Source organism: Meles meles, chromosome 2 (genome assembly GCF_922984935.1).
Source record: "Meles meles chromosome 2, mMelMel3.1 paternal haplotype, whole genome shotgun sequence".
In the NCBI taxonomy this organism is placed as follows: Eukaryota; Metazoa; Chordata; class Mammalia; order Carnivora; family Mustelidae; genus Meles; species Meles meles.
In genome coordinates, this window is record NC_060067.1 from 120,723,171 (window position 1) to 120,735,430 (window position 12,260).

Sequence of the window (12,260 nt, forward strand, 5' to 3'; positions counted from 1 at the left end):
AATGTGTTAGCAACTTGTTTTTTTTTTACAATTACTATATCTTGGAAATCTTTCTTTGTCAAGACATTACATATATTTCTACCTCATTCTTTTAAACTGTTGTATAATATTCCATTGTATGACTATGCTACATTTTATTTAACCATATCCTTACTGGTAAACATTTAGATTCTAATTTTTTTTGCTCCTTTCCTACTTTCCTTCCCCCAGTCCCTTACTACCTTCCTTCTTTTCTTTTTTTTTACTGCATTACTTTTGTCTTAATATTATATTTAATAACATAAAATTATATTGCATGAAATGTGGGAGAAAATTTCAAAATTAGTTTGTGTTACCATCTGTAAGAAAAGCAATATTTGTTTCCTTAAATTGGAATCACTTAGGTTTGCCTCAGTGGATGAGAGGCTTTAATTATATCTTAAGCAAGGATTTATCTAATGTTTATCATTTTGGAATAAAGGGGAATCCTGAGAGCTTAAGTCCCATTATTCTGGACCTTGCTAGGAGTTCACTGGGTCATCTTAGCCAAGTCAGCCATAGGTCTAAATCAGTAGAACTGAGGATCCAGGACCCTAATCTATTCTGGGTTCTCCTTTCTCCCCCTACCTGCTTCCTGAACCAATATGGTTTTCAGTCAGCTCTCCTGTTAGGTCATGTGTGTTAGCCTTGTCTGCCCAACCCATGGAGGACAGTAAGGGACTGCGTCATGCATTCCGTTTTTTCTCCAAAAGTGTCTAGGTGATTCTTAGAATCATGGTTATTTATTTTTAATATATGTCTTAATTATCCTTAAAATTGTATATGCAAAGTTAGCTCTATTTGGTTTAGAATAACTTTGGAAATGGCAAGATAGAACTAGAGGGTATTATGTTAACTGACATAAGTCAATCAGAGAAAGATAATTATAGGGGCGCCTGAGTGGCTCAGTGGCTTAAAGCCTCTGCCTTTGGCTTGGGTAATGATCCCAGGGTGCTGGGATCGAGCCCCGCATTGGGCTCTCTGCTCAGCAGGGAGCCTGCTTCCCCCTCTTTCTCTGCCTGCCTCTCTGCCTACTTGTGACCTCTGTCTGTCAAATAAATAAATAAAATCTTAAAAAAAAAAAGACAATTATCATATGATCTTGTTCATATGTCGGATTTAAGAAACAAGGCAGAGGGGCACCTGGGTGGCTCAGTGGATTAAAGCCTCTGCCTTCCGCTCAGGTCATGATCCCAGGGTCCTGGGATTGAGCCTCGAATTGGGCTCTCTGCTCAGCGGGGAGCCTGCTTCCCTTTCTCTCTCTGCCTGCCTCTCTGCCTACTTGTGATCTCTCTCTGTTAAGTAAATAAATAAATTTTTTTTTAAAAATTAAAAAAAAAAAAAGAAACAAGGCAGAGGATCATAGGGGAAGAGAGGAAAAAATAAAACAAGATGAAACCAGAGAAGGAGACAAACCATAAGAGACTCTTAATCATAGGAAACAAACGGAGGGTTGCTGGGGGGGAGGGAAGTGGGGGAGTAAGTTAACTGGGTGATAGAATAAACCTTGGAATAAAACTTCTGCCATCTGTACAGATTTATCAACATTTCTTTTAAATGTACCATTGAGGGATGTCTGGGTGGCTCAGTCTAGTCTGTTAAGTCTTTGGCTCAGGTCATGGTCAAGCTCCACATCTGGCTCCCTGCTCAGCTGGAAGCCTGCTTCTCCTTCTCCCTCTGCCTGTTGTTCCCCCTGCTTGTGCTCTCGCTTTCTGTCAAATAAATAAATAAAATATTTAAAAGTAAATAAGTAAATAAATAAATGTACCATTGACTAGGAAGTTTGTAACTTTGCCCTGGTTGCTTTTTACCTTTAGGCCTTGCTTAATACAGATAGTTGCGCTACTAGTAGAATGCACAAGTGCCTTGCTTAATTACATTCCAGGCAAGGGACACCTGGGTGGCTCAGTTGGTTAAGCAGCTGCCTTCGGCTCAGGTCATGATCCCAGCGTCCTGGGATCGAATCCCACATCGGGCTCCTTGCTCGGCGGGGAGCCTGCTTCTCCCTCTGCCTGCCACTCTGTCTGCTTGTGCTCACTCTCGCTCCTCTCTCTCTCTCTGACAAATATAATCTTTAAAAAATAAAAAATAAAAAAAAATTAAAAAAAAATTACATTCCAGGCAAGATACAGCATCTCTGCTTTGCCTGTGTGCTTACATCACAGCAGAATGGCCAACTGTGCAATAACTAGGAAAATTATCACACAGGATTATAGTAATATCACATAAACAATTTCTCAGCCTTATTCATGTTTATGATAAAGAATGAAATGACGTTTTAATCCTCAGTGGTACCCAGTGGGTATCAATAAATGCTAGTTTCTCTTCTCTCTTCAAAAGGAAATAATCAACTTTATAAATTTAAAAAGGAGGGGCACCTGGGTGGCTCAGTCAGTTGAGTGTCCGACTCTTGATTTGAGCTCAGGTCATGATCTCAGGCTCGTGGGATCGAGCCCCAGATTGGGTTGCATGTTGAATGTGGAGTCTGTTAAAGAGTCTCTCTCTCTCCCTCTCCCTCTGTGCCTCCCCCTGTTTGGTCTCACTCTCTTTCTAAAAAAATTAAAATTATTGACGAGATCGGGTGCATTCAGGGTGGTATGGCTGTAGACAAAAAATAAAAATTATAAAAAGAAAATGTAGAACACATTAAGAAGTTCAGATATATCCACAAAGATGGCAGAAATTTTTTTTTTTTAGAATTTTTTTTTTAAAGATTTTATTTATTTATTTGACAGAGAGAAATCACAAGAGAGGCGGGCAGAGAGAGAGGAAGGGAAGCAGACCCTCCGCTGAGCAGAGAGCCCGATGCGGGACTCGATCCCAGGACCCCGAGATCACGGCCTGAGCCGAAGGCAGCGGCTCAATCCTCTGAGCCACCCAGGCGCCCATGATGGCAGAAATTTTACTGCAAGAAGAATAATCTCATATGTTTCAAATACAGAAAGATGTGTTATGTGATTAAAATGTAAATTTATTTAAAAGAATTATCTGTGTTATTCTTGGCATTATATATTTTCTCTTCAGGTGTTCCTAAAGTGCAGCTACAATCATGAGGGAGGAGGGGTCCTCCCCAGATTAAAATCTGATCCCCACATTAAACAACAACAACAACCCAAAAAAAACAAAAAACAAAAAACAAAAACCCAACCCTGAAGGAGCTGTTTCTTTATGATTACAGAGTTTCTGTTTGGGGTGATAAGAAAGTTTTGGAAATAGATAGTAGTGGCAGTTACATAACATTCTGAATGCAATTCATGCCACTGAACCAAACATATAAAAATGGCTAAAATGCATATTTTATTTTACCACAACTTAAAAAATAATAAAAATAAATAGGTAGAATTTCTTAACACATCAAGATTTTTTTTTTTAACTTTCATCTCATTTCAATCATTGTTTATTGAATGCCAGAAGAAGGTGGAGGAAAACAAATATATTTATTGAGTGCCTGATTTGTGCTTAGGTATGAGCAAAAGAAGACTCAGAATGGTGACTTAAATATAAAGAGAACTTAAATCATGGCGAGCTCAGTCGTTGACATTTTGCACATCTCATATTATTGTGCCAATCTCTGTAAAGACGGGATCATTGTGCTCACCTTTTTGTAACTGGGGAAGCGTGGGTGAAAAGACTTGTCAAGACTAGTAAAGAGAGGGACCAGAAGCTCTTAGTAAATGTCTTATTATTTCACTTAACACCATCATGTTTTCAGAAGATGAAATACTTATTTAATATGGTCTTACCTTCCTATTATATTTCTGGGTTAGAGACTAGCATGTTTGAAATATAGCTGCTCTCTCCTTTTCCAATCTCTGGTGGGTCTTTGCCTTGAAACTTAACTCTTGTTTTTGCTTTGGTTTCTTTCACTTCCTTTTAAACGTGTTATCTTCTTGTTTGCACTTTCTTTGCTAGAAGGCAGGGCTTATGAGAGGAGACACCCCCCCCCTCCATTTCGTCAGAGCTGGCGAAAGACAGGAAGTTTACACAGAGCACAACTATTTGCTAGGATTGGTTTTGATTCTTCCTCAAGTTGCAGCTAGTGTCAGAGATGCTCTCACCAGGGTTCTGTTGCACAAAGAGAAAGATAAAAATATCTCTCTGACACGTGCCTTTTCTCTTTTCCCCATCCTCTTGCCAGGATTGCCGGAAAAGGATCTCAGACAGATTGGAGGCATTAGGTCGTCGGTTTGAATCTCAGGAGTCAAGAAAGAAATGTGGGTAATGCCGGGCTCCTGGGGGAGAAGGAAGGAAATCAAGGAGACACGAGAACTGTTCATTTACCCTCTGGCCATTTCCTCCAGGCTAGTTTCTTTGGAAAGTCTTGGTCTTTTTGGTCCTTGAAGGACCTTGCTGAGAGGCTGCTACATTTTCTCCCTGGTTCTTTCTCTTGTCCCCAAGGGCTGGCAAGAGGAAGCTCCTGGAACTTTAAGGGACATGGATCTGGGGCTGAAGTCTCTACAGGAAAACCTACCAGGGTAGAAGTCTCTGCATCACCGCTGCCTCCCTACAAAGGTTGGGCTGCATTCCATCCAGCCTCGCACGTCCTAACTGAAGTGAGTTGTCTGTTTTTATTTTTTCAAGTGTTTTGAGTAGAGAATCTTGGTTATTTTTAGAATGCTCTTTAACAAACGTGTCACCTAAATCAGTGCTTCTCATCCTTTGATGTGAATATGAATCACTCGGACATTGAGTTAAAAGGCAGCAGAATTCCGTGGGTCTGGTTTGGGCTTGAGACTCTGCATTTCCGATAGACTTGCAGGCAGCCTCAGATCTGTGGGTCTGTGAACCACACCTTGAGTAATAAGGGCTTCAGCCCTCTAGGTTTTTTTGCTTTTGGGGGAAAAGGATTGGGAGGATGCTGGTGGAATGAAGGTATTTAACTAGGTATGTGATTTACGAAGAGCACCTGAAAAGAAAGTCAGTCCCCATCCCTTACCCTGATTGTATCTGCTGAATGGACTATCTCTAAAATTGGGGGTTTCTGTTCAACAGTTCCTAGATGTGGTAAGCCAAGTCACCCCAAGTGAGAGAGAATGTTGGGCTGCTCCTTAGACTGCGTGGGTCACTTTAGGCAGAGCCGGAAGTCTTTTTAAAATTTTTACAATTTAGGGGATTAAGTGTCCTATCACACCTCAACAGGTACAGCTAGCGGTTCTTTGATCATTTCAGTTTCAGTTAAAAATTATGCATGCTTGAAAAATAACTGATGTCTTCCACCTACCATTTTGAGGTATAAAGATTGTAAGGCATATGAATCTACTACAAGGTTGAACGTCAATTCAAGTAAGGAACATAAGTAATATGTTTTGTTTTCTTATGAGAGGCCTTTAATCACTCCTGGTAGTAGCTCCCTCTCTTAAATGTTTCACATTTATCTGAAAGTCGAGTTTAATCCAAAAGAGACAAGCTAAGAGGGAAAAAATGAATAGATAGGAAGTCTACCTATTTTGTCCATAGTTGAGGGGAGAAAATAGCAAAGGAAAAAAGGGGGAAAGTAAAGAGTGTGGTGGCCTGGGATGTCATAGTTTCGGGAAACGAATAAAAGAAACCCCAGCTTAGAAATAGAATTCTGGGGCGCCTGGGTGGCTCAGTGGCTAAAGCCTCTGCCTTCGGCTCAGGTCATGATCCCAGGGTCCTGGGATCGAGCCCCACATCGGGCTCTCTGCTCCACAGGGAGCCTGCTTCCTCCTCTCTCTCTGCCTGCCTCTCTGCCGAGTTGTGATCTCTCTCTGTCAAATAAATAAAATAAAAAAAAAAAAAAAAAGAAATAGAATTCTGACCCACAGACACATGGGAGTTCTTCCGGAATAGTAGCTTATGGCTTCCACAGCCGGAGAAATATGCTTGAAACAGAATAAATTATAAATTGTGTTGTGATGAATGAATATGCCAAAACTATTTGTCATGAAGTTGGGGAGTAGGCACTGGGGTCAAAGGTCGGAGAAGTGGGCAGGCCTGGAGAAGCGCAGTGGGAACCCATTGAACCATCCCTGAGGGAGAAGAATTGCTTCTGTTTGAAATAAGCTTCGAATAACATCCCTTTCTATCATTCGGGTATCACCAGAGGTGTTACTTAAATATTTAACAACCTGTGTTGTCAAGGCACAAACCTGGACCAGTCAGAACAGAGGTTTTTGTGAACAGCCCGCACAATAGCAACTATGTGGTGAGAATGTCCAGGACCGAATATTGGCCAAAGCTATTGCAGGTTTTTTTTTTTGTTTGTTTGTTTTAAAGATTTTATTTATTTATTTGAAAGACAGAAATTACAAGTAGGCAGAGAGGCAGGCAGAGAGAGAGGCAGGCAGAGAGAGAGGCAGAGAGAGAGAGGCAGAGAGAGAGAGGGGGAAGCAGGCTCCCTGCCGAGCAGAGAGCCCGATGCGGGGCTCGATCCCAGGACCCTGAGATCATGACCTGAGCCGAAGGCAGAGGCTTTAACCCACTGAGCCACCCAGGCGCCCCGCTGTTGCAGGTTTTAATTAAACTTTTCTGGGGGGAGAAATTGTAAAGCCACAGGTGAGTTTGGATATATTAATGGTATTCCTACCACCATCTGCCAAAGCTCTGGCGCCATTTTCTCAGCTGAGGCCACTTCCCTCTGTTCTCTCTGGTCAAGCCCAGAGCAACCTCTCATTCCAGCTGTGTATCTCTTCCAACCTACACTGAAGAGAAATCTTGAGTCACTGCAAGACTCAAAATCCCATCCGCTTCCTGAGTAGAAGGGAAGATGCATATATTCTGCGGTAAGGAGTTCCAGCAGGAAAACAAACTTCATCACCATATTATCCTTCCATACAAAGCATCGTCCCATATCTTATGCCACACAATTTTCACAACCATCATAGGGAGCAGGTCAAAGGGCTTATTATTCTAACCTGTTAGTGAAGAAATTGAGACGCTGGTTAAGCCATTTCTTACAAGGCACACAGCTGGTTAGTGGGAGTGCTGGATTTGAGCCCCCGCCTGATGGCTCCAAGGTCAGGTTTATCTTGTACTTTCTTCAACCTTTCAGGACCTTTGACATCCTATAGTGTTCTGTACTAGGTCTGCTTTCTTTTTATGTCGGACTTAGAAAAAAATACGCTAAAAAGAGTTTTGTTTCTACTCCTTTGTCAATAATGCTCATGCTTGTCTTAAGCTTTGCCTCCATTAAGGCCTTTACTCAGCAGCAATAAATGTTTTAGAGCAACGGGTCTCAAACTCAAACTTGATCACGCGTAAAAATCACCCGGGGAGGGTGCATGGGTGGCTCAGTGAAGCGTCTGCCTTCGGTTCAGGTGTTGCTTCTCCCTCTATTCTTCACCCCCATCTCATGCTCTATTTCTTTCTCACTCTCTCTCTCTCTCTCCCCCTCAAATAAATAAATAAAATCTAAAAAGAAAAAAAAATCACCTGGAGAGCTTGCTAAAACTCAGTTTCCTGAGCCCTACCTCCAGAGATTCTGAGTCAGTGGGTCAGGTCCCAGGTATAGGATTTGCATTTCTTTAAAGATTTTATGTATTTATTTATTTGACAGGGAGAGAGAGATCACATAGAATTTGCATTCTTTTTTTTTTTTTTTTGGTAAGATTTTATTTATTTATTTGACAGAGAGAGAGAACACAAGTAGGCAGAGAGGCAGGCAGAGAGAGAGGAGGAAGCAGGCTCCCTGCGGAGCAGAGAACCCGATGCGGGGCTCGATCCCAGGACCCTGAGATCATGACCTGAGCCGAAGGCAGCGGCTTAATCCACTGAGCCACCCAGGCGCCCCAGAATTTGCATTCTTAATAAGCTTCTAGATGAACCTGATGCTGCCAGCCAGAGGTCACCCTCTTAGACTATAGGCGCAGCTTGCAGTATTTTAAAAGAATATATTTATGGTTTAGTGAGGGAGCACAATGTGCTTGATAACACAGATTATAGAGCCAGAATTTCTGGGTCTGAATATTGATGACCTCACTTAGGCAAACTGTGCAATCCTGGGGAAGCTAACCTTTTGTGCCTGTTTCCTATCTGTAAAATGGAGACAATGGTATGACTTACCTTGGAAGTGAGTTGTGAGGCTTAACTGACTCGGCAGTGCAGGGCTTTTGCTCTATGTGTTTGCTCTTTTATTACCAGGTCTTGCTCAATTCATAATTGTACTTTATAATAGAGACACAAACAACAAGAATTCGCATAGATATCAAACACCCTTCTTTAATGTAGGTGGTATGCAGGGCTTAATCACGAGTCAAACATGCTCTTGTGAGTGTTTTTGTGAGTTAATACCGCAGGTCGCCAGCTAGCACTTCCCACCAAGGGGAGAGAGAGAGAGAGCAGATGATGCTGAGAAGTTGGCAAGGGTCTGGTCACTCAGGGCCTTACGTATCATCCCAAGGGTTTGGACTTAACAGTGATAGAGTGGTAGTTTGAAGCTGGGGAGTGCAATCATAATTACATTTTAGGAATTGTCTTGCTGCAATGTGGGGGCTAGTTTGGAAGGAGGTGAGGCTATAGACAGAGGTGTTTGAACAGACTGTGGCAATCATCCTGGAGACAGTGAGTAAAGGCTTGAAATAAAGCAGTAGGGTAGGGTGCCTGGATGACTCAGTGGGTTAAGTCTCTGCCTTCGGCATAGGTCATGATCTCAGAGTTCTGGGACCGAGCCCCACGTTGGGCTCTCTGCTCAGCAGGGAGCCTGCTTCCCCCTCTCTCTCTGCCTGCCTGTCTGCCTACTTGTGATCTCTGTCTGTCAAATAAATAAAATCTTAAAAAAAAAATTAAGCAGTAGGGTAAAGCTCTGAGCATCTCCCATGGTTTGTTCAAGTGAGGGAGTGGAACATAGGTCATGACTCAGGAAATATGATCTGTATTAAAACTCCTTAGCTTACACTTCTTCTCTATATCAAAAGTTCATGGAGGCTGAGGATGGAGTCTATGTAGTCCCAGCCCCTAGCTCCCAGAAGGTCCCTGATGGATGTTTGGTGAGTGAATGAGAGAGAGTAAGTCAAATTCTCCTTGTGGTCTACAGGTTTCTATGATCTGGCTCTGACTTACCTCTCCAGCCTCAGCTCCTTCCTCCTCTCTAACCTTTATTCTGGTCAAAGAAGGCTTAAGCCTTTGCAAATGCCCAAATGTGACCTTTAGTCCAAAGAGTGTCGAAATACTGCCTCTGGGGCAAATCTGTCCTGCCACCAATTAAGACAAAGTGTTTTTGGAACACAGCCACACCATCTGATTCTGTATCATTTATGGCTACTTTAGGGCCATAGTGGCAGGTGGAGTGATTGTGACAGAGACCACATGGCCTTTGAAGCCCCAGGTATTTTCTATTTGGCCCTTTACAGAAAAAGTTCACTGATCCCTACTCTAGTTCTTTGTAATTGCTGTGACCTCGGATCTAAAACCCTAACCTCAACAAAATTACAGTAATCAAAAAACAGTGGTAATGGCATAAACAAAAAATACAGACCAATGAAATGGAATAGAGAGAATGTCCAATGGGGAAAAGACAGTCTTTTTGACAAATGGTGCTGGAAAAACTGGATATCCACACACAAAAGAACTTACCTTATACCATATACAGAAATTATCAAAATGGTTCATCAAAATGAACCAAAGACCTAACCATAACAGCTTAAAGTATAAAAACTCTTAGATGAAAACATAGGGGGAAAGCCTCATGACAGTGATTTCTCGGATATGACACCAAAAGCACAGGCAACAAAAGAAAAACCAGATCTTTGAACTTCTTCAAAATTAAAAACTCACATGTCTCAAAGGACATTATTAAGAAAGTGGAAAGACAACCCACAGAATGGCAGAAAATATAAATCATATATCTGATAAGGGGTTGATATCTAGACTATATAAAGGATTCCTACAGCTCAACAACAAAATCCAAGTACCCAAATTATAAAAGGCAGAAGGACTTGAGTAGACATTTCTCCAAAGATGATCTAAAAATGGGCAGTAAGCATATGAAAAGATGCTTAACATCACTAAACATGAGGGAAATGTAAATCAAAACCATAATGAGATACCACTTCACACCCACTAGGATGGCCATAATAAGAAAAAAAAAAGAGGAAAATAACAAGAGTTGACATGGATATAAACTGGACCCTTCGTGCTTTGCTGGTGGGAGTGTGAAGTGGTGTAGCTGCTATGGAAAAGTTTGGCAATTCCTCAAAAGATTAAACATGGTGTTACCATACGATCCAGCAATTCTACTTCTGGGTATATACTGAAAGAATTGAAAGCAGGCACTCAAATAGAGATTTGTACACTTGTGAATAATACAATAGCCAAAAGATGAAAGTTACTCAAGTGTCTTATCAGTAGAAGAACACCACAAAATGTGGTCTAGACCATGTTTATAATGGAATATTTGTTTTAAAAATTCTGCCACATGGAGGAACCTTGGCGACATGCTGAGTGGAATATGCTAGTCATCAAAGGACAAATACTATATGACAAATAAACCCTTGTATGAGGGACCTATAGGAGTCAAATTCATAGAAACAGAAAGTAAGGTAGTGTTTATTACTGGGGTGAGGGGGGAGTGAGGAGTGATTGTTTAGCAGGTACAGAGTTTCAGTTTAGGGAAATGAAAAAGTTCTGGAGATGGGTGGTGGTGTTCAGTGTCACAAAACTCTACTCAAAAGTGGGAAATTTTGGGGCGCCTGGGTGGCTCAGTGGATTAAGCCGCTGCCTTCGGCTCAGGTCATGATCTCAGAGTCCTGGGATCGAGCCCCGCATCGGGCTCTCTGCTCCGCAGGGAGCCTGCTTCCTCCTCTCTCTCTGCCTGCCTCTCTGCCTACTTGTGATCTCTCTCTGTCAAATAAATAAATAAAATCTTTAAAAAAAAAAAAAGTGGGAAATTTTATGTTATAGATATTTTACCACAGTGAAAGAACAAACAAACAAACAAACAGGTCTTCGCGTGGCTGGTTCTTATTCTTCAGTTTTCAGCTCAAGTGGTATTTCCTCAAGGAAGGCTCCCATAACTCTATGTAACTTCCTTGTTTGACATACCACTTTCTGAAATGATCATGTCTATCTATATCTATCTATCTATCATCTATCTTCATTAGAATGTAAGCTTCCCGAGGAGAGAGTCTTTGACTAATTCAAAGCTATATCCTAACACTTATATCTTGGCACATAGTAGATGCTCAGTAAATATTTGTGGACTAAACTACAGTTGACCCTTGAACAACATGGGTTTGAACTCTGTGGGTCCACCATATATGGGAAACCCACCATATGTGGGTTTTTCTAATAAATATATTGGAAAATTTTTTGGATATTTGCAACAAAAACTCACAGATGAACTGCATAGCCTAGATATATCAAGAAAATTGAGAAGTTAGGTATGTTATGAGTGCATAAAATATATGTAGATATTATTTTGTCACTTACTACCATAAAATATATACAAATCTATTATAAAAATTTAAAATTTATCAGAAGGTATGTGCATGGGGTTGCCTGGGTGACTTAGCTGGTAAAGCATCTGACTCTTGGTTTTGATCCAGGCAGTGGTCTCAGGGTGATGAGATTGAGCCCTGCATCCAGCCCCGTACTCAGCCCCGTACTGGAGTCTGCTCCAGGCTCCCTCTCCTCCTCTTATACCCTGCCCCCGCCCCAACTCTCTCTCTCAAATAAATAAATCTTTTTTATTTTTTTTTTTGAAGATTTTATTCATTTACTTGACAGACAGAGATCACAAGTAGGCAGAGAGGCAGGCAGAGAGAGAGGAGGAAGCAGGCTCCCTGCCAAGCAGAGAACCCGACGTGAGGCTCGATCCCAGGATGCCGGGATCATGACCTGAGCCGAAGGCGCAGGCTTTAACCCACTGAGCCACCCAGGCGCCCCAATAAGTCGTTTTTAAAAAAGTGTCCACACAAATACAGACCATACGTGGTGCCATTTGTGGTCAAGAGATGTAAACAAATGCAAAGATGCAGTATTAAATCATACCTACATAAAATTAACTGTAATACATACTACATACTGCAAGAATTTTGTAGCCACCTCTCCTAGCTATGGCAGTGAGCTCAAGTGTTGCCAGTATCCACTTAAAATGCTGTGTTACAGTGATAATCTCCGTGTGACCCATTTGTCTCTCCAGTATATCGTGTGTCACAGTAAAATGTGTTCTCTCACAGTTCTCACACATTTTTCGCGATGCTTAGTGCAACACTGTAAACTTTGAGTAACACCATGGGACCCGTAGTAAGTGCCACTAGTGATGCTCAAAGCGCTTGCAAGAAACA

At 41.6% G+C, this 12,260-nt stretch overlaps 1 protein-coding gene across 1 annotated transcript in view; it reads left to right on the forward strand.

Annotated features, from left to right (window-relative positions):
• Window positions 1-4,100: 4,100 nt before the first annotated feature.
• ABCG2 (ATP binding cassette subfamily G member 2 (Junior blood group)) overlaps window positions 4,101-12,260 on the forward strand; it is a 166,817-nt gene continuing 158,657 nt past the window's right edge. The window contains exon 1 of the mRNA XM_045987993.1: window positions 4,101-4,571. The gene's annotated coding sequence lies outside the window, so the exon portion shown is untranslated. The remainder of the gene's footprint in view (window positions 4,572-12,260) is intronic.